This window comes from Gopherus flavomarginatus, chromosome 2, assembly GCF_025201925.1.
Source record: "Gopherus flavomarginatus isolate rGopFla2 chromosome 2, rGopFla2.mat.asm, whole genome shotgun sequence".
Classification (NCBI taxonomy): domain Eukaryota; kingdom Metazoa; phylum Chordata; order Testudines; family Testudinidae; genus Gopherus; species Gopherus flavomarginatus.
In genome coordinates, this window is record NC_066618.1 from 61,103,190 (window position 1) to 61,128,253 (window position 25,064).

The following is a 25,064-nucleotide window of genomic DNA, read 5'->3' on the forward strand; positions in this document are numbered from 1 at the left end:
CGTATAGGTCCAGACTGTCATTTCGACCCTCAGGAGGAGTCCATGTGGAGTTCTTCTTCTTGTGCTGTTGGTGGGAGGGTAACTGTGTATCAGTGCGCTGTTCAGTGTTGTCCTGAAAGTATTCTTTGAGTCGGAGACGGCAAAAGTAGGCTTCCAGATCGCCGCAGAACTGTATCATGTTGGTGGAGGTGGCAGGGCAGAAAGAGAGTCCTCGAGATAGGACAGACTTTTCTTCTGGGCTGAGTGTGTGGTTGGATAGATTGACGATATTGCTGGGTGAGTTAGGGGTACCATGGTTGTGGCCCCACGTGGCAGGTAGGAGTTTAGACAGCTTACAGTCCTTTTTCCTTTGAAGAGAGGTGAAGTGAGAAATGTAGATCTCCTGTCTTATTTTAGTGAAGTCCGTTTGTATGGAAGTTTGGTTATTAATGAGAGTCTCCAGGTTGGAGAGCTCTTTTTTGATGTTTTCCTGTTTGCTGTATAGGAGGCTGATCAGGTGCTTCCTCAGTTTCTTTGATAGAGCATGGCATAATCTCTCACTGTGGTCTGTGTAGTATGTAGATAGCAGTGGATTTTTTACCTTTAGTCCATTTGGTATGATGTCCATCCATTTGCATTTGGAAAGGAAGATGATAACTGTCTGTATTTGTGCAAGTTTCTTCATGAGGTTGATGGATTTCCACTCTATACGGCTAAATGCAGTGCCTTGCATGGTGTCAAGTATCAGAGGGGTAGCCGTGTTAGTCTGGATCTGTAAAAGCAGCAAAAAATCCTGTGGCACCTTATAGACTAACTGCTAGTCTATAAGGTGCCACAGGATTCTTTGCTGCTTTTACAGATCCAGACTAACACGGCTACCCCTCTGATACTTGACTACATGGCCTCCATTGCTATAGTTTCTGAGTGCCTCGCAAGCTTCATTGTGTTTAGCCTCACAACACCATGCAAGATAGCGGATTCCCATTTTATACAAGGAGAAGTAAAACATGGAGAGAAGTTACTTACCTGAAGTTGCCCAGGAAAACTGTGTTGGAGTGGGGACTCGAACCCAGGTCTCCTAAATTCTAGGCTCTTTCCCTAAGTGTTTGATCACTCTTTGTATCAGTACATAATTTACACCACTTAAATAGATTTCCATTAAATACTTTTCCCTTTCCCTACCCTCTGAATTTTCCAGTTCCTGGCATGATTCACTACAAAAGAGCTGTCTGCTTATGCTAGAGCAGGATCTGTGGCAGAGGAAATTTTGACTTCTATCAGAACAGTTGTTGCTTTCAATGGACAGATGAAGGCATTAGCAAAGTGAGTTTTTTTAACTAATTATTGATTGTACATAATATTTGAGAAAGTGATGTGGTTATTTTAAAAAAATCCAAGATGATCTGTTAGTTTATCCCCCAGACAGCTGAGAAGTTCAGATGAAGATAAATATGATCATATGGAAGGAGATGTTTTCCGTCACTCATGAACATTTGCAATCACTCAGTTGACCTACATTATGGAGGGGCATTGTAAGACCCAATTTCCCTCTGACACTAACCTGAAGTCGAATTTGGAAGCTGAAGCTGTAGAAAATGCAATCTTCTCTTAGGCTCCAGTTCAACAAAGCATTTCTGCAAATACTTTAAGCACATGCGCACTCCCACTGAAATCATTGATTGAAGTGTTTACAGTTAAGCTCATGTTTTACTGGATCATGACATTAAGTAAGATTGCCTATCACTTTCTTGGGTCATCTATTTGAAGGGGGCTACCCACATGCTTAAAGTTAAATGCTTAGTGCTTTGCAAATAATCCTCTTCTTGCTCTAATCTGAACAGCACCAATGATATCTGAACAGTTTATGTGGAAGAAATTAATTGCACATCATTTTAGGATATCTTCACTACTGCATAAACACTGCCATTCATTTTGGGCCTTCCTACTTTTGGTCAGGGCATTTTTGTACATAATCTATGTGTCGAGAGGTTCCTACAAAGCTTCTGAGCATGTCATTGAACAAGAATGTCCTCCTGAAACGTTCTGAGAACATTGCTGGGCTGAGCGGTGCTTTCTGTAATGCCCTTGAGAAGTTAAAGGGGCTTAAATAGCTAATGAGTGAACAGAAGCTGTTATTGATTGATGGAAAACCATAAGCTTGTAAAAGAATCATAAGCAAAAAGAGAATAATTTTTTTCATTAGCTAACTGTTAATCCTTGTCCTTGTCTCACAGGTGTTTACTTGCATAATATGGTACTTAATTTGTATTTGATTGCTTGCTATTGGCATATGTCTTGGTAATTTAGCTTATGAGAATAGTTCCTGGCTTCCAACAGCATTCAGCAGGACAGAACTACTGCCAAGTTGTGGAGTCAAAGAAGATTCTGGCTTCTGTTTACTTGTTTAGTTTTATCTAAACCACTTTTTCTTCAAAAACTGAGTGAGCACTAACTCTTCCCTTTGCGAGCTTATATTCATAGAATCCTAGATATGTAGAGCTGGAAGGGACCTTCAGAAATCATCAATTCTAGCCCCCTACACTGAGGCAGGGTCAAGTATACCTAGGCCATCTCTGACGGGTGTTTGTCTAACCAGTTCTGAAAAACCTCCAATAATGGGGATTCCACAGCCTTCCTTGGTAACACATTCCAGTACTTAACTATCCTAATAGTTACACAGTTTTTCCTAACATCTAACCTAAACCACCTTTGCTGCCCATTGCCCTGATTATTTCTTGTCCTGTCATCTGTGGATATGGAGAACAACCGATCACCATCCTCTCTGTAACACTCCTTAGCATATTTGAAGACTGTTAGCTAGGTCCCCGCTTAGTCTTCAATTTTCAGGACCAACATGCCCAGTTCTTTTAACCTTTCCTCAGGTTTTCTAAACTTTTTATCATTTTTGTTGCTCTTTTCTAGACTTTCTCTAGTTTGTCCACACCTTTCCTAAACCGATACACTACTCTGGCAGAGGCCTCCCCAGAGACAAGTTGTCATGGTATAATTCCCCACTCTGAACCTTAGCGTCCAAAAGATGAGGTACCAGCATGAATTCCTCTAAGCTCAATTACCAGCTTAGTACTTGTAGCGCTGCCACCAACCAGGAATTTCAGTGCCTGGTACACTCTGGTCCCCCCAAAACCTTGCCTGGGGACCCCCAAGACCCAGACCCTCTGGATCTTAACACAAGGAAAGTAAACCCTTTCCCTCACCGTTGCCTCTCCCAGACTTCCCCTCCCTGGGTTACCCTGGAAGATTACTGTGATTCAAACTCCTTGAATCTTAAAACAGAGAGGAAAATTCACCTTCCCCCCTCCTTCTCTCTTCCCATCCCAGACTCTCCCTGAGAGAGAAAGTAATCCTAACACAGAGAGAAAATTAACCTTTCTCTCCCCTTTCCCTCCTTTCTCCCCACCAATTCCCTGGTGGATCCAGACCCAGTCCCCTGGGGTCTCACCAGAATAAAAAAACAATCAGGTTCTTAAACAAGAAAAGCTTTTAATTAAAGAAAGAAAAAACAGTAAAAATTATCTTTGTAAATTTAAAATGGAATATGTTACAGGGTCTTTCAGCTATAGACACTGGGAATGCCCTCCCAGCCTAAGTATACAAGTACAAATTAAAATCCTTTCAGCAAAATACAAATTTGAACTCCTCCCAGCCAAATACACATTTGCAAATAAAGAAAACAAACATCAGCCTAACTCGCCTTATCTACCTAGTACTCACTATTCTGAACTTATAAGAGCCTGTATCGGAGAGATTGGAGAGAAACCTGGTTGCACGTCTGGTCCCTCTGAGGCCCCAGAGTGAACAACAACCAAACACTAACAGCACACACAAAAACTTCCCTCCCTCAAGATTTGAAAGTATCCTGTTCCCTGACTGGTCCTCTGGTCAGGTGACAGCCAGGCTCACAGATCTTGTTAACCCTTTACAGGCAAAAGAGATATGAAGTACTTCTGTTCTATTAACTCTTATTTATCTGTTTATGACAACAGGCAAAAGAGACATGAAGTACTCCTGTTCTATTAACCCTTAACTATCTGTTTATGACACAAGTAGAGTGGAACAATTGCCTCCCATATCTTAAATATGATACTCCTGAGTGCACTCCAGAATATTATCTTTTTTTCAGAACTACATCGCATTGTTGGTTCATATTCAATTTGTGATATACTTGAATTCCCAGATCCTTTTCTGCAGTACTACTGCCTAGCCAGTTATTCCCCATTTTGAATTTGTGCTTTTGATTTTTCCTTCCTAAGTGTAGTACTTTGCACTTGTCTTTATTGACTTTCATGTTGTTGATTTCAGGCCAATTTTTCCAATATTACATAAGAATGGCCATATTGGGTCAGACCAATGGGCTATCTAGTCCAGAATCCTGTCTTCTGGCAGTGTCCAGAACTGTACGGGAAGGCTTTGGCAAACCAATAAAGTGCCTAAAACCACTATGGCTTATTGTTAAAAAGAGACCTAGTCAGCAAGCTGTAAATTGGCCATTCAGCAAACTCAGTTTGACCAAGGCAGGAGGGGAGAGGGTTTTGGGGTGCCACGGAAGGGGCAGCTTGACCCCATGTCCTTCCTGATAAGAATTGTATTGAAGTTGCTGATACATGTTAGAAGAGCAGGATGTACCCTCAGGAATGTCTATTGGGGTCTCAAGGCTGCAAGCTCTGGAAAGACCCACACCTGGTTAATCAATAATCAGAAGGAACCTCTTGCTTGAAACTGCTTACTTAACAAGGTTTCTTTAAGGGACATATCATTCTATTACTAATGTATAAATAAGAGGACTCGTTTGGGACTCTTCGGGACAGGTCTCTCCCTCTGGATGCATCTTCTGTTCCCCAGCAGCAGACGGGCTGCCGCTGTATCACTCGAAAGCCACACTCAGCTTTGGTAATTATCAAGGGTTGGGGGGTGTTTTACTAACTTGTTGCAGATGTGTGTAAGTGCTTGAGACTAGAAAAGTTTAGCTTTAAGTGAAAGCACTCCTGTGTTGACCTGTTTGTGCCAGCCATCTGTTAGTCAGATGACCACGTCTCCCCTTATTTATTTCCTGACACCTCCTCGCACACAGTAAAGTTACTAAGAGCTTTGGGTTGAAAGAACCCCAGGTAACAGTGCCAGATACTTCAGAGTAAATGAACAGAACAGGGCAATTTTTGAATGATCAAACCTGTCATCCAGTCCCAGATTCTGGCACTCAGATGTTTAGGGGCATCCACAGCATAGGGTTCCACCCCTGACCATCTTGGCTAATAGCCATTGATGGACCTAGCCTCCATGACCTTATCTAATTCTTTTTTGAACTCAGTTATACTTTTGGCCTGGCAATGAGTTGTTGATTGCATTATGTCAAGAAGTACTTCATTTTGTAAGTTTTAAACCTACTACCCATTAATTTCATTGGGTGACCCTGGTTCTTATGTTACATGAAGAGGTAGATAACAGTTTCCTATTCATTTTATCTTCATTATTTTCTAGACCTCTATCATATCCTCCCTTAGTCATCTCTTTTCTAAGATGAACAGTCCAGTCTTTTTAATCTCTCCTCAGGTGGAAGTTGTTCCAAACCACTAATAATTTTTGTTGCCCTTCTCTGTACCTTTTCTAATTCTAATATATCTTATTTGAGATGGGGCAACCAGAACTGCACACATTATCTGAGGTGTGGGCATATCATGGATTTACTCAGTGGCATTATGATATTTTCTCTCTTATTAGCTATCCCTTTCCTAGTGGTTCCTAACATTTTGTTTAGCTTTTTTGACAGCTGCTGCACATTGAGCAAATGTTTTTGGAGAATTGTCCACGATGTCTATAAGATCTCTTTCTTAAGTGGTAGCAGTTAAATTAGACCCTTTCATTTTTCATTTATAGTTGAGATTGTTTTCCAATGTGCCTTACTTTGCATTTATCAACATCGAATTTCATCTGCCATTTTGTTGCCCAGTCACCCAGTTTTGTGAGATGCCTTTGTAGCTCTTTGTAGTCAGTTCAGGACTTAACTATGTTGAATAGTTTTGTATCACCTGCAGTTTTTGCCACCTCATTGTTCACTCTCTTTTTCATATAATTTATGAATATGTGAACAGCACAGGTCTTTGTACAGATCCTTGGGGGACCCTGCTATTTATCTCTCCCCGCTGTGAAAACTGACCATTTATTCCTACCCTTTGTTTCCTATCACTCCTATCCCAAGTCTTTGCTTAAGAGCCTTTGGTGTGGGACCTTGTCAAAGGCTTTCTGAAAGTCCAAGTACGCTATATCAACTGGATTACCCTTGTCTACACGCTTGCTGAAACTCTCAAAGAATTTTAATGGATTGGTGAGGCACAATTTCCATTTACAAAAGCTGTGTTAACTGTTCCCCAGCATATCATGTTTATCTGTGTGCCTGATAATTTACTGAGAGCAGCCACATTCAGTGAAATAACACCAGAAGGCAGACCTACTGTTGACAATTATTGAGCCAGATCCTCTGTTGATGTAAAATCAATGAAGCTGTGTTGATTCATACCATCTAAGAATCTAGATAATTGATTTTTATGGCAGAAAGCCCTGAAAACATGAGAGGAAGCTAGGAACTGAATGTCATCTGGGTACATACCAAATTTAACATTTATCATCTGTTTTCAGATATGATGTTAACCTAGAGAATGCTAGGAAAGTTGGAGTCAAAAAATCCATTACCACCTACACTCTTTGGGTTTCACAGAGTTTGTTTTATTTGGAGCCTATGGTCTTGCATTTTGGTATGGAACCAAACTCACAGTGGAGGAGAAAGAAAATTATGACATCGGACCTGTGTTAATTGTAAGTACAGCACAGTATAGTCGATTAGCTGAGGCAAACTTTTAGAAAATGGTCTATAAATTAGAGAAAATGCTTTGTTGTTTAAGTACTGCATCAAAGGATCTATAATTTCTACTCAGGCGCAAAGTACCCATCAGATTAAATGTTAAAATATGTTTAATGTAAATCAACAGAGATGTTGAATCTACATATTTAAGACCTTAAAGTTCCATAACAAATATCTCATTTGGTCACTGTCATGCTGTCTGGAGTGGTTCACGACCATGAGTGCCTGCCTCAGGGCAGGCTGTCAGAAAACAGGGAAGACACCCCAAACTGGCAGTGTGTTCTATAATTAGATTTCACCAAGCCAGTAACAAATGTGAATTCCTGGATCACTATACCAGTCTTACCATGGAGTCACGGACAGACTCTCCAGTCTATCTTGCCAGCCAGACAAACTTGACTTCATGATAAAAGGTCATTTACACCAAAAATCACACCACATTCAGGTTGTTTCCAGTTCCAGAGACTAATCACTTACCCTAGATCAATTGGTATCCTAGATTTTATACCAAAGACAATGCTGGTAGACAATTCTATAGTAAATTAACTAAAGGTTTATTAGCTAAGAAAAGGTAAGAGTTATTGAGAGATTAAAGTAGATAAAATATATGTACAGATGAGTCAGTCTATAATTCCAAATGGTAGCAGAGATGTAGTGATGTGCCAGTTTTCCAAAAGTCTCTCAGGGCTACCCAGAATAACTCAGGGAATCTCCATCTCCATGTTCATTTATTCTGCCCTGTAAGAATTCAAACAGTGCAGAGATGAAGGATTTTTCCCAGAATCCATACTCATAGTTTTCTTCCCACAGAAAACAAGCTGACAGGGTCAGTACCCCTGTGGGCTTTTCCTTTGATGGCAGAGAGTGAGGAATGCATTTGGAGTCTTTGACCTTCGAACATTACACACAATGACCTCTTGCTTTGAAATTAACACTTTTCTGTTAAATTCTTCATTTGCATTCCACAAGACTTCTTTCTCATTTGATGGGTTATTTGCTGACAGGGGCATACACTATGTGAATGTTTGCTACAGCATTATAACAGGATCCAGATAAGTGAAAACAATGCATTAGTTAAAACAATGCATTAACATCCCATTAGTTTTCATGAAGTTTAAACACCAAATACATTCTTATACATTTAACAATCACTTTGCTCTATGATAATACACAAGTGAATTGATCTGGCTTCCAGCTATGCATCTGTAAGCATTCTGGGAGGTCTGGAGTTTTGGCATGAGCTGGCACCTGGTCTGCCAGTGTCACAGCCATGAGACCATCTTTCTTTCTTTTTTTAAATCCCTGCAAGGGATTATTGTACTTCACCAACACTTTTAGATTATTTTTCCTTTGGAAAGGAATAAGGCCCTGATCCTGCAAAGATTTAGGTACGTGCTTTATGCACTGTGAGTAGCCCCATTGACTTCTGATGAGAACGTGACTTCAGTGGAACTAGTCACAAGGCATAATGTTAAGCATGCACTTTGAAGGATTGGGGCCTCAGGAAACTGTGGATCAACTCTCTCTGAGGACGCTGAGGTTTTTAATATTGCAAAGAGATGGAGAGATCTCTAATTTCACTATTTGTTCTCTTAATGGGAGATAATGAATGCAGGAGCAACAAAAAAAGCTAATCCAACTGTTAAAGGGCATGTGATGCACACAATAGCTACATTCACCACTTCCTGTGTCAAATCCAGGGAATGTATAAAAACTGGAGGAGCTGGAAAAATGCAGCCTGAAATTTTAGTTTTGATTTTCTTTTTTTATATATATTTTTTTTCTGGAAAAGCTCTTACAGAACCACCAGGATTATCATGACACTAAAGAAACTGCAGGTCTGGAACCAGTATACGCTAGCTCCTGTTTTTGTTCCCTGTAGGTATTCTTCTCTGTGCTCCTTGGCACATTCTCTCTCGGCCAGGGCTCCCCACACTTGGAGAGTCTTGCCAATGCTCGAGGTGCTGCCTATGAAGTGTACAAGGTTATCAGTAAGGTACTTAATGTCTTTTTTCTAGCAGTATCAAATTTCTGATTTGTTTCTCAAAAAATTCAAAAAGTGGATGAACTCCATAGACTCAGACCACTGAAAACAAAAATAAGACGACATTTCTCCTCATATTGAGGAGACATGAGCCTTAACCGAATCCCTAAATGAGCTTATTGCAAACTTGGGGGAAATTGAGATCTATAGCTCAACTTTACAGGTTGGGGCCCTCGTTCCTGTTAGTTTTGTCACTCCCTCATTCATTTATTTTTTAGAGTAAGTGGTGAATATCTAAGTGAAATGACATTGCTCTTTAAAATACAAGTATATGGAGTAGACATGATTTCAGTTCAACTGCTTTTGATTTGGAGATTAACAGTGCTGTTGAAAGCTTTGGTGATACTGTTGCTAGAGAATAGGGATGCCACACTTTCAGTGACTAACTCTTAGAATTTTGTACAGTAGTTTGTTATATATCTGCAGTCCCAGGTTCATTTTAGGTTAGAACAAAGGGCTGAGTTTTGTCCTCTGTTATGGCCATAAATGCCGATCGGTTTCAGTGAGGTTGTGTGGATATAACAAAGGGCGGAATTTTGCCCAGAGAATCTAAATTAAGGGTGATCAAACTCTGTGTAACCACCTCTGGAGTTGGTTGGTTGTTCCTGACCTATTGCACTAAGCAAGTCTTTAGGGGACTCTCTCTGAACTACAGCAATGATGGCTACAGAGGCTCAGAACTCTGCTTCCCAAATTGCCTAGAGTCCTGGATGGAGATAGAACAAGCTGGAAGCTACTACCAGAACCAATCAGAAACCAGAACTCAGAGAAAAGGGTTTGGTTTTATTTTTGGTTTTGCTGGGAGCAGAGAGAGCCTAAGAGGTTCCCTTTAAACTTCTCATTCCTACTCTAAGAGAAGATTTGAACTCTGCTGATGGTTACTGGGTCATTGAAAAGTGTCAGTCCAACAGAGATCAGCAACATGGGAAGTGAAGGAGCAATTCCCGGTCAGGCTATTTAGCGCCAGGCTAATTTTCCATTGGACTTCAGACCAGGGAGCCTCAGGATGATGATATCTTTTTAGAGGTGAAGACTTTGTAATAAATCTCCAATTTGTTTATTTTTCTTGTGCATTTTAAGCCAACCAACAATTACAGGCTGCATCACTCCTCTAAGAACTGATTCTCAACCCACATTCTGCCTAGGCAGATTCTGGGAGGAGCTAAGGGATTTGGGCCCATTGTAAATGTTGGGAGATGGATGATTTAGGGTATAGTTGAGGTTTTATTATTCTAGTTACTCCTGTTCTTTCCTTGTCTCCTATCCCAAAATGCTTTGCAGGATATACACAAGGATTGCATTTCACTGGTAGGCAGACTCATCTGGGGTGAAATACAGCAACCGTTGATCAGTTAAACTGCTATGTAGTGCTGCAATGTTTATTTTACTGTCCTAAACAACTTATCCATCTAAAGCCATAATTGTAAAATCACACAAATGTGTGATACCTTTTCAAAATCTTTCTCCAGCACCGTCTTATAGATAGCAGTGCCAAGGAAGGATACAGACCGGATAAGCTCAAAGGAGAGATTGAATTCAAAAACATCCATTTCAGTTACCCATCTAGACCTGATGTTAAAGTAAGTGATCTTTTTAAATTCATCTTTGCATGAAAAGCTGCTGCCATTATCTGTGTGACCAAAAAGAAAACTGATATTTTATCAGTGTAATGTGTTTATTTTAATTCAGTTTTTTTTTAAGTCCCCATCCTGTACTCTGGGTATTTATGTACCACAGTGTGGTCTAGTTGAAAGAACATTGGGTGAGGACTCAGGAGACCAGGATTCTATTCCCAGCTCTGCCACTGGCCTGCAAAGTAACACTTGGCAAGTCACTTCCTCAGTTTCCCCATCTGTAAAATGAGGATAGTAATACTGACCTCCTCTTTAAAGCACTTTGAGATATATGGATGAAATGTACTATGTAAGAGCTAAATGTTCTTATATTAGTTACAAAAATACAACAACAATGCAGGATGAATGTCCTCCCAAAACTAAAGCTTTGTCTTCATCACCATCATCCACCTTTTCTTCATTTTCACCTGCTGGAAAAAGCAAGGGAGAACAAATGGGGCTTACAGCATAACATGAAGGTGAGTAAATTTGGCCTCTGGTGAATTGAATCAGAAGCAAATTCTTCGTTCAAGCTCTCTCACCAAGAATGCCTCACCTCCAGCCTTCATGTGGTTAAACCCAGAAAGCTGTTTGTGTCCGTGCTTCAGAAGATCTCAGCTGCTGTGATATCCCATGTGGGGAGAGGTAATCTTGGAGATAGCCAGGACTCAACCTATTTTAAGGCCTGTTGGTTAAAGCCATTATTCTAAATCACTCCTAACAATGAAATGGAAGCCAGTGCAGATCACAGAGCATGGAGGCAAGATTCTCCCTACAGAAAATGCCCTCTAAGACACAGACTGCCATACTCTCCACCAGCTGAAGTTTGTGAGGGGAGTCATCTTATTGTACAGTCCCATGTATGGTACTTTGCAGTAATCTAATATTTCTCTCTGGATTGACACCTGTACCAGAACTGAAAGTTCAGAACCTTCTGGCCAAGTGCAAGAGACAAACAAAATGCTATTAGCCGCTACTGCTTCCTGCGTTCAAAAACAGCTGTGAATCGAACAGGTTACAAACTCACCTGAGTGTGCTGCTGTTAGCTCTGCCATTTCTTCTGATGGGTTCCTCCAACCTACAAGCGTAAACTCAATCATCTCTGAGGTGAGTCACAGCTGACTTGCCTGCATCAAACCCACCCTGTAACTTGCTGGCTAAGCCAGTCAATTTCTCCCAGCTGGGTCTCATGAATCAGAGACCTAGAGCTATGTTATCTGAATACTGAAGTCAGTGTAGTCTGTACTTTCTCACTGTCTTCCCCTAATGGTCTTGCATACAAACTGAGCAGGGGGGTGACAAGACAGAATTTCACATCACAAGAGAAACCCTGGGCCAGATGAGCCACATTTTGGGCCTGTGGCTGGAATGGGATGGAGACATTCAAGAATGATTCCATCCATCCCTTCCAGAGTTCACCCTGTGTCAGCAGTGGCTCATTATCAATGGTATCAGAGGTAGCTGGCAAAGCTAAAAGAATCATCCTGGATACCTGGTTCTCATCAATCACCAGCCAAAGATGATCAACAGACTAGATCAAGGCAATGTCTATTTGGTACCTAAATTTGGAATGAACAGGGTCACAGAGAGCTGAAGACTCTGGTTATTGTCAGCGTTACCTTGACATGCCCTTTCTTGCCTTACCTAAAAAGGGAGGTTAGAGCTGGGATGGTCCTGATGAGAAATGATGTTAAAGGGGTGGAGAATGATGCTCTTGCTTGGTCAAGCAAACACCAAAGCTTATCTGCTATTAGCTTACGGGAAAACTGGAGCTCTTCTGGTATAGCATAGGGAGAGGAGAACAATATTACTATTGGTTTGATCTTCTATTGAAAAAAAATGTGTAGTCATAAATCATCCTAAATATCAATATACATAAGAGTTCCCATAGGAGACAAATATTTTGACCAGTAGTAATACTAGACATTTATAAGATGGGATAAACGGACTGAGGTAAAATGTTCCTAAATGTGAACATTGCAACAAAAGTGTCATTACTCCATAACTAATTCCTCCCTAGTAAATTCTAGAGATTGTCAAACCCTGACTCTTCATTCCATTGGGGATATTAAAACACCCACTTTGTTTTCAGAGCCAAAGGGTTTTTCTTAGGGCAGTCTTTATAGAATAAGAATAGAACAAAGCAAAATTGTTATTAGTAATAAAAAAATTTTCTTGTCATCTTCAAAGTGCTTTCCAACCCAGATTGGAACAAAGGACTGAAAGCAGGCCTGGGAGTTCAGTACACTGTTAAACCAGACCTGTCATTATTGACTTGATCATGATGTTTTTCTAAACAAACCATTTATATAAGTAGCTCTATATTTATTGGACTAACATATGAAGATTATATTTCCAGATTCTCAAGGGCCTGAACCTGAAAGTTCAGTCGGGGAAGACCATCGCTCTGGTTGGCTCCAGTGGCTGTGGCAAAAGTACTGCTATTCAGCTGCTACAGAGATTCTATGATCCAGTCCAAGGAGAGGTTAGTTTGGATGAACTGTGGATATTCCCGGCTACTAGGATGAAGATTAATTTCCTCACTAGATTACACCTATACTTTAAAAGGACATTACAAAAAATTGGATTCTTGAAAGAGCAAAAGACATGTAGCATCCAAAGAAATTCTGAATCTGATTTTTCATTACTTGTATGCCATAATGATGAGAATATTGTAAAAACCTAGATATGACTTTACTGATATTAAGGGAAGTCAAAATTTGGATTTAAATATTTGGGGATATCCTTTTTGTTTATCCTGCTCCTTCCATTCCTCTAGTTTGAGGTGATTGTGAAGATATATTTTTAACTTTTCCTGGTCATTTTGTTTAAATGTTATTGCTTTGTTCCATGTGAGAAGCTGCTAAACAAATACTTAAGTCAATTATTATTATTATACCACTATAACAACTAATTATTTTAAACATTATACATTTCCTTAAACTCTTCATTTATGCCTTTCCACTCAGATTACCTTAGATGGACGAGATATTCGGACACTTAATATAAAGTGGCTAAGAGAACGTATTGGCCTTGTATGCCAGGAGCCTATTTTGTTTGCTACAACAATAGCTGAGAACATTCGCTGTGGCAGAGAGGGTATTACTGATTCTGAAATTGAGAAAGCAGCTAAAGAAGCCAATGCTTTTGATTTTATATCCAGACTACCTGATGTGAGTTGACGTACTTCTGAGCACATTGTAACTATGACAAATTCTTTGGTTTCTCTCTCAGTTCTTCTGAATTTTTGTGGCCCAAATTCTCTGCTGGTGCAAATTGATGCTGCTTCACTAGCTTTTCACTGCTGTTTTGTCATTTATTCCAATTGACAATTTGGCCCACAATATTCTTATTTTACCATACTAACTGTATGTCATGTGACAACATTTTTTAATAGGGTGGATAAGGAATTTCTATGGACAATGAGAGATTTTTCAATTTACCAGATTGTTTTTATTCTGTTTTCTTCTGCTAGGTATTATCTATCTTTTCCCACTTTCAATATTCCTGTCCTTATTTGTTTTTTAAACTGGGTTGACATTGGCAAACAAAATTGTTTTGATGTGGTCCTGAGTAGTCACTGGTTGTTATTGTTAGCCAATCAAATGGCTGGATTCCTTCAGCCAGGTCTAGTTTGTCTGTTTCTTCACTTCAATTGCTTCTATTTTATAATAATTGAAAAATTTAATTTTAGAGTACATTCTTTAAGCTAGTAGAAAACCGTCACATCACATACTAATTCCTGGCCAACTACAAGGTCAGACACAGAAAAAAATGTAAATCGATCATTAGAAATTTTAAACTGTCCTCTGCCTCAAGGGGAAAAAAACATTGAATGTAATTGATCAAGACACTTCTTTTAGAAGTAATTGTTCTTAAAGCGTTTGGTGGAGCATCCATCATAAAACTTTTAAAAGAGGGAATTTCTGTTTGTGATAGTAACAATAAGATGGGGGTGGAAGTGTAAAAGGATTTCAACTGACCCCTTCTGCAATCTCGATGCTCTTCTGGTTTTCTCAGAAATTTAACACCATGGTGAGGGAAAGGGGAGCTCAGCTGAGCGGAGGGCAGAAACAACGAATTGCTATTTCCCGTGCCCTGGCAAGGAATCCCAGGATTCTGCTGCTGGATGAAGGCACGTCTGCTCTGGACACTCAGAGTGAATCTATTGTGCAAGCAGCTCTTGATAAGGTAGGAATCCTATTGCTAGAGTTATCAATCAGTATTAAGAAGCACAACAACCATATGCCAAGCTTGACATTAAAGGCTATAGCATGCCATCCGTTTTTAAGCACAGCTCTCCACTGGTTTCAAGGAGAGCACTGAAATCAATAGGGATGCATGCTCAAAATTTTGGTGTCATGATATTAATCAAAATTCCAAAACCTCTAATGCCCCACCCCCCTTCCACCTCTTCCGCTGAGGCCCTGCCTCCATCATTCGCTTCTCTCCCACCCACACACCCCATTGCTCACTGGACTGCCTCAAGGAGCTTGCCTGCATGTAGGAAGCAGCCAGACTGAGCAGAGGCTGGTGTGCATTAATGACCCGGCACTTCTCCTCACCCTGCAGTAACTGAGCTTTTGATTCAGGTGCCATAGGGTTGCCAGGTCCCCAAAAACTGGGCACCTGGAAACCCTAAATGGCACCTGGACACAGAAGCCAAAAACCAGACTGTCTGGATAAAACCCAGACAGGTGGCAACCCTAAAGCAATCACAGGCTCTATTTCTGTTAGCGTCATTCCTGATTGCCAAGATATTTGTACATAGACAGAAGTCGTCTGCTTTAATGTTGGTCTGCACCCATCCTGCCTCACATCACAATTCAGTGCTAGTCAATATTTCTTTTTATCCTCAGCACTCAATGTATGCCACCATGCCATTTAAACCCTATGAAAACAAAATTATTAATTTCCTCATGGGCTTTTCTATACCTCTCATCACTCTAGTATCTGAGTGCTTCATGAACACTAATGAATTTTTCTTCACAACACCCCTGACAGGTAAGGTGGTAGTATTACTCGCATATTACAGAAGGGAAACTAAGGCACGGAGATGTTACTGTTGAAAGTGCATACTACTTTTGGGTGCATGATCTGTGATGCCCAGGACTCAATATTTCAGAGAATTTTGCATTATACAGCACTAGATATGTTAAAAGCACATCTCCCATTGACTTCAGTGAATGCTCAGCGCAGAGACAGGGCTAGAATCCAATTCTCTAGGTCAGTATTCAGCTGCTATAACAATAATGAGACCATCCTTTCTTTTCCTGCAATCCCCTGCCTCATTCACTACACACCTTACAACTTCTGCAACAAATAAGCCGGGTTTCCTGCAGACAAGAGCATCCTTTACTGCATAACTTCAATTCCTTCCGTAATCACTGTTCTTTCTGCTCTCCCTACTCTTGTTTCCTGTGCCAGGGACCACAATACCCCCTGACTATACGGAGGAGAAATTGCAGGCAAAGTCCTGCTCAGCCCCTACAATCTTGGACTGAACATGCTTAGTCACTCTGTGGGGATGGCACATGTGCACTCCTGTCATTAGGGTGAATGAGAAAGGGGGGGGGCAGCGTGGGGAGGGGGCAGAGCTGGTGCAGAGTGGGGGCACAGCCTGGTAGGAGCTGGGCTGGACTGTGGGTGGGTTGACGGCACCCCAATGTGTCCTGATATTTTAGTGTTGTGATCTGGTCACCACTTCTGTCATACAATGCAGCGTGTTCAAAGCAGACTGTTTCTTTGGGGAATTTAGCTGCTGAACTCTATTAAGTCTCTACTGAGCACATGCAAATTGAGATTTTTCAGAGCCTCATAACTGGGCCAAATTTGGGCAGATTTTCATGGGAATGGTAAAAGGCACATCTCTGATACCAGTGAGACATGCCCATCTCCTCCAAATTTCAAATCCCTGCTCTCAAGCATTTAGGTGATAAAACATCTCAATTAAACAGTTGTAAGAATTTTTTAATATGGGCAAAACAACAATATTTTGCTCAAACCTCATTCTGAGAAATCATTGAACCATTTTTGCTGAAATTAGAAAAAAAAACAACAAAAAAACACAACCTGAGGCAGATACCAGCATGGAAAGTTTCAGCCCAAATAATTAAATCTTGGCAAGGTTATAAGCATCTAACAACAGGTCTTACAACTGGAAGTGTCAGGGAACCTTAGCTATAGGCAATGGGTACCTGCACAGCCTATAAAATTAATCCACTTTCCCCAGTCATTATTATAAATGTGGATTTTATAATCAGAAGTGTCCTTTGGTTGTTAAATCAGACAGCAGGCATGGAAATAATGATCAGCTATAAAGATTCAGCAGGGCTTTTACACTTGTATTTTCCACACTATCACTGTGCTGTTAGGTAGGGAGTTTCTGGGGGTTTTTCACCACATTTTAAAGTAAATCTTTCTGGTTTTTTTCCCCCTGTAAGGCTAGGTCTGGACGTACCACCATTGTGATAGCTCACCGGCTCTCCACAATCCGGACAGCTGACATTATTGCTGGATTTCACAACGATGTTGTTGTTGAACAGGGAACACACAGTCAACTCATGACACAGAAGGGTGTCTACTATTCTCTTGTGCTGCAGCAGGTAATGAGATGTGATAGAGCACTCCTGACTAAATGCTTCAGAGTTACTGACCATCTGTCTACTCCAGACCATTATCTGTATATCTCACTCATAGGTGAAGGGAGAAGCGGTGGATGTGATATATCTAGACTTCAGTAAGGCATTTGATACAGTCTCGCATGATATTCTTATAGATAAGCTAGGAAAGTACAATTTAGATGGGGCTACTATAAGGTGGGTGCATAACTGGCTGGATAACCGTACTCAGAGAGTAGTTGTTAATGGCTCCCAATCCTGCTGGAAAGGTATAACAAGTGGGGTTCCGCAGGGTTCTGTTTTGGGACCGGTTCTGTTCAATATCTTCATCAACGATTTAGATGTTGGCATAGAAAGTACGCTTATTAAGTTTGCGGACGATACCAAACTGGGAGGGATTGCAACTGCTTTGGAGGATAGGGTCAAAATTCAAAATGATCTGGACAAGTTGGAGAAATGGTCTGAGGTAAACAGGATGAAGTTCAATAAAGATAAATGCAAAGTGCTCCACTTAGGAAGGAACAATCAGTTTCACACATACAGAATGGGAAGAAACTGTCTAGGAAGGAGTATGGCAGAAAGAGATCTAGGGGTCATAGTGGACCACAAGCTTAATATGAGTCAACAGTGTGATACTGTTGCAAAAAAAGCAAACGTGATTCTGGGATGCATTAACAGGTGTGTTGTAAACAAGACACAAGAAGTCATTCTTCTGCTTTACTCTGCGCTGGTTAGGCCTCAACTGGAGTATTGTGTCCAGTTCTGGGCACCGCATTTCAAGAAAGATGTGGAGAAATTGGAGAGGGTCCAGAGAAGGGCAACAAGAATGATTAAAGGTCTTGAGAACATGACCTATGAAGGAAGGCTGAAGGAATTGGGTTTGTTTAGTTTGGAAAAGAGAAGACTGAGAGGGGACATGATAGCAGTTTTCAGGTATCTAAAAGGGTGTCATCAGGAGGAGGGAGAAAACTTGTTCACCTTAGCCTCCAATGATAGAACAAGAAGCAATGGGCTTAAACTGCAGCAAGGGAGATTTAGGTTGGACATTAGGAAAAAGTTCCTAACTGTCAGGGTAGTTAAACACTGGAATAGATTGCCTAGGGAAGTTGTGGAATCTCCATCTCTGGAGATATTTAAGAGTAGGTTAGATAAATGTCTATCAGGGATGGTCTAGACAGTATTTGGTCCTGCCATGAGGGCAGGGGACTGGACTCGATGACCTCTCGAGGTCCCTTCCAGTTCTAGAGTCTATGAGTCTATGAGTCTATGAGGTGCTGATTTTTGTATTTGCTGGTAGGTGCTCCTCTCCGTCTCCTGCTATGTGACCTGTGGGCAGGGCTTGGGGTGGGGACAGGGAGGCTGAGCAGGCTGAGCAGGGGCAGAGCACAGGTGGGCCTCAGGGAGAAGAGGTTGAGGCTGAGCAAGAGTGGGGCCTCTGGGTCAAGTGTGGGTGGGACCTTGGGGAGGAAGAGGCCAATTGGGGTAGGGGCCTTGGGGCGGAGTGATGGATGGGGCATTGGGGTGGGGGCACAATCCAGGCCCTGGGACCCACAAAAGATTTTGGTGGCTGCTTGAGCCACAGAGCACCCACAGTGTTGGCGCCTATGATCTCACTGATACTATTGCTGACACATGCAAGTTCTGCACTCATACAGCTGGGCCATTTTCACTTTGCAGTTTCTGCATGTTTTCTAGTTTAGTGAAAGTTGATCAGTCAATCTTGTTTCTGAGTTGGAAGTGGTTGTTTTTCACCGGTAGCAGTGCTTCACATTTACCCAGTGTAATGAGTCAAAAACATAACTGAGCAAAAAAGTTGGATGACATCATCATAGAACTGTTAGATCCTGGATTTGACTGAGCTATATAGATAGTGGGGGGTAGAAAACATACAGAACCAAATTCTTTGCTGGTGTATTTTGCAACTGCACCAACTTATACTGGCAGAGAACTTGGCCTATACAAATTACAATGTGAAAGTGACCACATAACCAAAGTGTTATTATTTTGTTTGTTTCCATACCAAGTATACTGTTCCTTCCCCTTGCTGCAAACTGTCTTGTGACTGTGTATCACTGTTCCTTGCTTGTCACTAGGGTCATGGTGGAAGCATTCAAAATGAGATGTCAGAAAGCGATGAAGAGACAGAAGATGAAGACTATGAGGAAGAGGATCTAGAAGATCTCAAGATGGAGAACCTGACTGATCTTGGTGGTTTTGAAGAACCAAGAATCATTGAGCTGGGAAGCATTCCTAAGAGATCCAGAAGGTGTAAAAGCAGAAAGACCTCTTCTAAGAAAAAGAAAAAAGAAGAAGAAAATGAAGGAGAAAGAGGTTAGAGTTAAAATTCACTTTAATCCTAAAGTTTAGTGATGGCTTGTGAGAATAGGAACAAAGGTCATTATATTTTCTTTTTTAAAAAGGCTTTAAGCCATGCCACATTTGCTATGATCCTGTCATATGCAGCTTTGACCTGGGTGAATACTTGAATTGGGAATCTTCAGGGAAAACACAGGTTTAAACAAATCAGTCTGACCTCTTGAGACAGAATTAACCTGCTACACAATATTGTGTTAAGGAGCTTTATGCTTGTTAGTTATCTTTTTATTAAGATGTTCAAATAATAATAATAAAATGTTTGATTTATTGAATACTGTATCAGAATCCATAACGTACCTAACCTTGCTAGATGTTTGTGTTTGTTTCTCAACTTTTCTCAGCTCAGACCCTATTTGTAATTATCTGTTATGACCCAGAGACTTCGTAAGACACTCCTAGACCCAATGCTCTCCCCTGCCGCAGGGCTCCATCAGGGGTTTGGTGGAGCTCAGAGCTAAGATTCCATATATTCTAGCCAGATGTAAACAGCTGGGGAACTCCCCTCACCAGCAACTGGAGGGGGAGGAGTTCTAAACCAAGACACCCCTCCAAAAACACACAACCCTCCTACACACAACCCATGGGGTGAAGAGGTTTGGGGGCTGGAGGTAAAATGGAGAGGTTAGGAGTCTGGGGATGTAATAAGAAGGAGTTGGAGGGTCTGGGGAAGGAAATGGGGGCAGAGGGGTGTAGAGGTGCAGTTTGGGGCTGAGGGAAGGATATGGGGGTAAACTGGTCCAGGGGAGGGTTGGCAAACTGATAGCTCCCCAAAAATCACAGCCACGTCATGCAGCCCCTGGAGAGAAGAGGGTAAAAAAGTGGGGGGATTTGGGGTCCAAGAGTTACAGTGAGGGGTTATCAGAAGGAGTTGAGGGGGGTAGGGGCCAGGATAGGTGGTATGACAGAGGGAGACTTGCTTGGCTGTAGAGGAAGGCTACATTAGGGGATCCAAAATGGGGTTCAGGACAAGGATTATGGAAGAGGGAGTGTTGCCCAGCTGTGAGGTGGGGGTTACATCAGGGAGCCAGTGTTTACCGCAGATTTTGACACCAGCTGCTCTTTCGCAGCTCCTGTCTCGCATGGCTAGCTGGGCTTGGCTCCTTACTCTGGGTGTTGCAACCTCAGAGGTTGCAGCATTGCTCAGGTTTGGCCTGATGAGGGGGCCAACCGGGCTGAATTTATGAGAGTGGCATTGCAATCATGTGCACCAGGTCACAAAGCCTGGAGGGCGGAGCTGAGCCCAGCCAGCCCTGTGATCCTTAAACACATTCAGTAAAGTGAAGAAATCAGATGGGAAGACATGAAATTATTGATGTCACAAAATTCAGCAGGCTTGTATGGTTGAAGTTTGGACAGGCTTTTCCAGTATCTGCAACACAGGCAAAGATAACCAGGTGAGGCCATCACAACTGGCTCAGAACCTCATCTAATAATTTGTACCAGTTCCTATGTTTTCATTTCATTTTCCACAACTTCCTCAACAAATGTATGGACATTTTGAATAGTTCAGTTAAGTTGAATTGAGCTGCCAAGTATTTTTCAAGGGAGATGAAGCCTAAATCACTGTTTCATATGCCTTGTCCATGCATCTGATAATGAATCATAGTCTGTGATTTTTAAAAGACAAAACAGACTAACTGACATAAGTCGACCCAATTGTATTACTGCCAACCCACTAGCATTTAACAGAGGCTGAACTAGACTGATCTGAGCATAAAAAGAACAGTGAGACTTTTAGGTTGTTATAATGATTCATGTGTTAAAGTTGCAGTCCAGGTCGCTGACCCTATTTGACATTTCACTGAACTATATAGACCCCATCCCACCTACCCACCCCTGTTAGCCCTTTGTTAAATGTATACTTGCAGATTTTCTTCTTTGCAATAGCAGTTTTAAGACCTTAAATTACAGAGTGGCAAATCTTCAATACGTTTGCTCATTCAGTGTGTACATTGGAGGCTGGGGCGAGTTATCTATGAACAGTTGCTAGGACAGTTTACCAATTTACCCCCTAGCTGAGGAAATTGTCATGTTCCACAGCTTTCAATGAACAGTTGAATTTTATCTCTTATGTAGGAGGAAAATCTCCCTGCTGTGCCTTATTCCAGAATCCTGGCTCTGAACAAACCTGAGTGGCTGCATATATTCTTTGGCATGATTGCTGCTGCCTTCTCCGGTGGTGTCTACCCTGCATTTGCAGTTATATTTGGAAAAATCATTGGGGTAAGTTCAGAACTGTATGGTAAACTAACTTGAAACAGGCACAAATGCAGAACTTTAAATCCTGCCCGACCCTCCAGCTACTCCTCTCTAGAGCCTCCTTCTACTCCCACTGTTACTGAACTCTACAAGTCTTTCTAATGACTTTAGCAGGAACTTGATCAAGCCGTTGATCTCCTCTCCCCACTTGGGACTTCTTGCCTATTTTCCAGCCCCGTATTTGGAATGACTTCACCTTTCCAGAGAAGCAAATCATCTTCCCTTATCAAACTCAGTTTTCGTTTACCCCGCTCCACTGTTGTGCAGGCTTCCTGCCTTGTACCTGACCCTGCTCTTTGCATTGTACCTGTTCTCTTTGGACAGTAAGCTCCTTCAAGGTACCTTGCATTCCAACGTGTTTGTAAGTACCAGGGACATCCATGAGACTGTCTGAATAATTAACCCCTTGATTCCTGAATCATTGCTGGAAAGAAATGGAGTCTTCCTGTGGATTCCAGTATATGATTGTTGAAAGCTGCTGGGAGTTGGAGCAGCAGGCAGGGAGAATGGTTGGAGCAAGATGTTGAGGGAATCTTTTATCTTCAGGCAAGAGAAGAGGGGTGTTGTAGTCAGCTGGAGGGGTGGTGGATGGTCTGACGGAGTGACAGCATTCAGTGAAAGGCAGATAGGCACTGGTGAAGTGGCACTCTGAATCAGGGCTGGATTAACTTTTTCTGGGCCCAGCGCCAAACATATGGGGGCAATGGAGCATGGCGCAGGGGATTCAGTTGTCACACCCCAATGGCCTCCTCCCTCAGGAAGTCCCCGGGGAAGGCAGGTCAGCGTTGTATGTGGCTAACGCTGTTGCAAGCACTTTGGGGAGGGTCAAAGGTGTGTGAGTGGGGAATGGAAGATTCCTTTGCAGGAGTACGAGAGGCCGGGGTGGGGTGGGGAGGAAGAAATCTGTCACACAGTCCCCGAGCGAGGGGCAATGGGGTTTGGCATGGCAGGGGTGGCCCCGCTTGGCCCAGCCCACTGTGAAGGCACTACTTACAAACCAGCAGTTGCCAGATGCACAATGATCTGCCCGCCCCTGTGCTGGCACCAAGCCTCTTCCCTTGGGGGTGGGCCCTTGCCACATCACACAGCCCTCCCTGCCCAACCCTGGAACACACACTGATTCCTTATGGCCAAAGCCCCCCTGGACCCACTATGACCAGCGCCTCCCCCAGACCGTGTCACAAATGCATAGCGCCTGCACAACATCACAACTGCTCGGTACCCCACACAGAACCCCCACTCCCTAGTGCCCCAACACACAGAGATCTTCCCCACCCCCTCACAGCCCAGCACGTCCCCAGGCCTTCCAGAGACCCACTCCCCCATGCCCTGCCTCCTGGCCCCACTCACTGGCCCTGCTGGGAGACAACTGTATCTGCCAGGTTAAGACACCATTGTCCTGGGGCGGGGAATCACTCCAGCCCCTCGGGAGTGACACGATCAGCCAGGCCAGGGCCTGCCCCACCTGGGCTCCCTCAGGACCCATGTGCCTGGAAGGGCCCAGCCAAGCCTCCAACACTGTTTCTCCTTCCCCCTGAACTGGACGAGATGGGCCAGGCTTCTACATCAGTCCCAGGCAGCTCAGAGAGAAAGTGGGAAGCAGAGATTGCCCAGAGCTAGAGGTGCACTGAGGTCTAACCAGGAGGCAGAGAGAAGCCAGCGAGTGAGGGCAGGGAGTGGAGAGGAGCTCTTGGCCAGCTGGCGGGCAAACCAAGAGGAGCAAGTGGTGGGTAGGGTGGGGGCAGGAGCCTGCGGGCTGGGGGTGTCTCAGGGTACAGTGCAAGCAGAGCAGTCCGGGACCCTTTCTGAGCATGGGCCTAGCTCTATGGCACTACAGGTGTCATTGTAAACCCAGTACTGGCCTGGAGGCACTTTAGTGGAACTGCAGCTCACTGGCAAATGAGGGGAGGGTCTGATGGAGGGTTGGAGAAGGAGCAGCTGATGAGAGGCAGATCAGCTGGGAGAGGTGGAGTGACCTCCTGGCCAGCAGCAGAAAGCTGAGAGGTGGCAGAGTTCAGGTGCCGAGGAAGAACTGAGAGAAGGTGAAGTTCAATAGTTTCTACAGTGTTTCTGAGCTATTGTAACTGGTGGTCACTTTGTGCTTTTCTTACATAGGCTTTTCAAGAAACAGATCCTGAAAAAAGGAGCAAAAACACCACATTGCTTTCTCTAATGTTTCTTGTACTGGCAGTGATCAGCTTAGTAACACACATCATCCAGGTAAACTTCACTACATTGAAAAGTGAAAGCTGAGTGGCTGGTCACATACATTATGGTTAAGATTTTCAGATCTCGTTGAGAGGTATGTTGGGGACATAATCAGAGGTGAAAGTAAGCTGGTATGGTCTGGTACGGCATACCAGCAAGAGCCAGTATGCCGTGCCGGACCGCACTGCTTCCACAGCTGGGATTAAAAGGGCTCTGGGCTCCCCGCCGCTGTAGAGAGCCCATAGCCCTCTAAATCCCACCCACAGGTTCAGCGGCTGGGCTGGGGCCAGGATTTAAAGGGCTCGGGGGTCCCCGCAGCCGTGGGAGCTCCGAGCCCTTTAAATCCCAGCTGGAGCTGCGGTGGGGATCTAAAGGGCCCGGAGCTTGGTGGCAGCCGGAGCCCCGGGCCCTTTAATTTTCCTGTGAGCCCTGGGGGCTTCCAGCCACCTCTGCAGCTGGGAGCCGGGTTGATTTAAAGGCCTTGGGGTGCCCCAGGGCCTTTAAATCTTGAGGCCACGCCTTTTCTGGATGAGGCCACGCCCCCCTCAGGACTCTGGCAGTACCGGTAAGTCCTGTAAGTTACTTTCACCGCTGGACATAATGCAACTTCGTATTCACTATGGTTCTTAGAAACTGTTCCAGAGCCAAGCCACTGAATGGCTCAAATGGCTGGTATGGAATTCAGAGCCTTACTATTCCTGAATGCCAGTTACAAAGCAGCCCAGGGCAGCAATGCCTGAAAGATGCTGCTGACCATTGTGTGTCCTAGGGAGAATGCATTTGGGCACAGCCCAGTTCCACTGCATTGGTGTGTATGTTACAAAAAACACCGTCCCAGTTGGAAGTGTTAGATAGCAGTGTGAGTAGTGAGGCTAAGGAATGAGTAAGCAGGGAAGATGGCTCCACTGCTGACCTCTGCAGCTGGCTGCAGAAGCATGTGGGTGGGGCAGTATGATGAAACTTCAGTTTCCAGGAATGTGTGTGATACCTTTCACTAGCTTTAACCTAACATCTGAAACCTATCCCAAAACACTGTGTAGGTTCTGTAAAATGTGTGGCTGAACAGTTGAAATATCATCACATTTACAGCA

General features: G+C 43.0%; 1 protein-coding gene and 1 pseudogene across 2 annotated transcripts in view; both read left to right on the top strand.

Moving 5' to 3' along the window:
• The window catches only part of LOC127044110 (ATP-binding cassette sub-family B member 5-like), a 248,281-nt gene that overhangs the window by 94,469 nt on the left and 128,748 nt on the right, over window positions 1-25,064 (top strand). The gene's annotated exons all lie outside the window — the stretch shown is intronic.
• The window catches only part of LOC127044112 (ATP-dependent translocase ABCB1-like), a 53,432-nt pseudogene that overhangs the window by 8,325 nt on the left and 20,043 nt on the right, over window positions 1-25,064 (top strand).